Genomic DNA, 1,627 nt, shown 5'->3' with positions numbered 1-1,627 from the left:
AAAAAAAAAGTTGTGGTTGTTATATCTTCCTCTCCCCCCTCCCGGGTTTTTTTTGTTTTTTTTTTTTTTTGCTCCCACCAATAAGTGAGAACATGTGGTATTTCTTTTTCTCTGCCTGACTCGTTTCACTTAATATTATTCTTTCAAGGTCCATCCATGTTGTTGCAAATGGCAGTATTTCATTTGTTTTTATAGCTGAGTAGTATTCCATTGTGTAGATATACCACATTTTCCGTATCCACTCATCCGATGATGGACATTTGGGTTGATTCCAGCTCTTGGCTATTGTGAAGAGTGCTGCAATGAACATTGGGAAACAGGTATACCTTCGACTTGATGTTTTCCTCACAAGCTATAGCATCTATTTTTCCTCTATAATTATGCTGTATTATCTATTTGGCCAAATTGCTATTCTACTGGCCTCAGTTTTTCATTCTTATGATCAACAGCACTTCCACTGGAGTGGTCATAAGAAGAGGTGAAGTGTACATGTACGTGCATCTGCTACCTGTTGACCGAGTTTAGATAAGATTTTAAAATTATTTTTCCTAACTCAATCACTCTGTACCTTAGTTCTGATATTTCTAAAATGAGAAGGTATGCTCTGAAAAAAATATTGGAAGCAAATGCCAACAACAATTAATGGAATAAGCTCTGCCTTCTTAAATCCATTGAAAATATAGAGATACATTGTATTTACATACATTTACACTGTGATATAAACATTAGAAATTGTAGGCAATCACAAAGAAAAAACTCATCAATAATTCTTTCCTCAGCCCTAACCCTAGTTAAAATTATGCAAATATTGTTCAATCAACTATGTTTCAATAAAAAATGTTCAACGAACAAAAAAGAAAAAAAATGTGCAAATATCCCTCCAGAATTTTCCTATTTATATACACACATATTTAAATCTCTATTTTTAAAAAGATCAAATTGCATATACCATGTTAAACGTGCTTTTTCTACTGAGCATAGTTTGGACATATTTTCATGTCAATAAGCATTCTTTATAAAATAATTCTTAAGATCTGTACTGTATTCATTTACAGGATGCAGCAGGATTTATATAAATAACTCCTTATTATTGTATTTTTATCAATGGATTTACTTTTAAAATTTTAAGTGTATCAAATAATATTTTGAGATAAAATTTAAGGGTTACTTGGTCCCTTGATTTGTCATAGCTACCTTCTAGGTTTTCTATATACACTTTCTTCTGAGGAAAGTGTATACCATCTGGACAAAGAGACCACTGAAGTTTCTCAATAGCTTTCTAGAATCACAGTGATGACAATAGCTTTGAAAGTCAAGCTTTTGCTTACACACACCAAATTTGAGGACTGGAACAGCTGGATTATAGCATAGACTTAAGATTGGCTTTAGCAGATATGTACTGACAAAGAGTACCCCAAGGTAATTTTTCTGAGGTATACTTCTACCAGCAATATATGAGAGTTCCAGCTGCTCCATATCCTCAGCAGCCCTTGGTATTGTCAGTCATTAAAAATAGCCACTATAGTGCATGTGTGGTGGCACCTTATTGTGGTCTTAGTTTGCATTTCTTTTTTTTTTAATTTAATTTTATTTTGTCAATTCCCGGTTTCCAGGTTCTATATGTAAG

Source organism: Galeopterus variegatus, unplaced genomic scaffold, assembly GCF_000696425.1.
Source record: "Galeopterus variegatus unplaced genomic scaffold, G_variegatus-3.0.2 Scaffold3964, whole genome shotgun sequence".
Classification (NCBI taxonomy): Eukaryota; Metazoa; Chordata; class Mammalia; order Dermoptera; family Cynocephalidae; genus Galeopterus; species Galeopterus variegatus.
Note: the sequence above shows the minus strand (reverse complement) of the source record.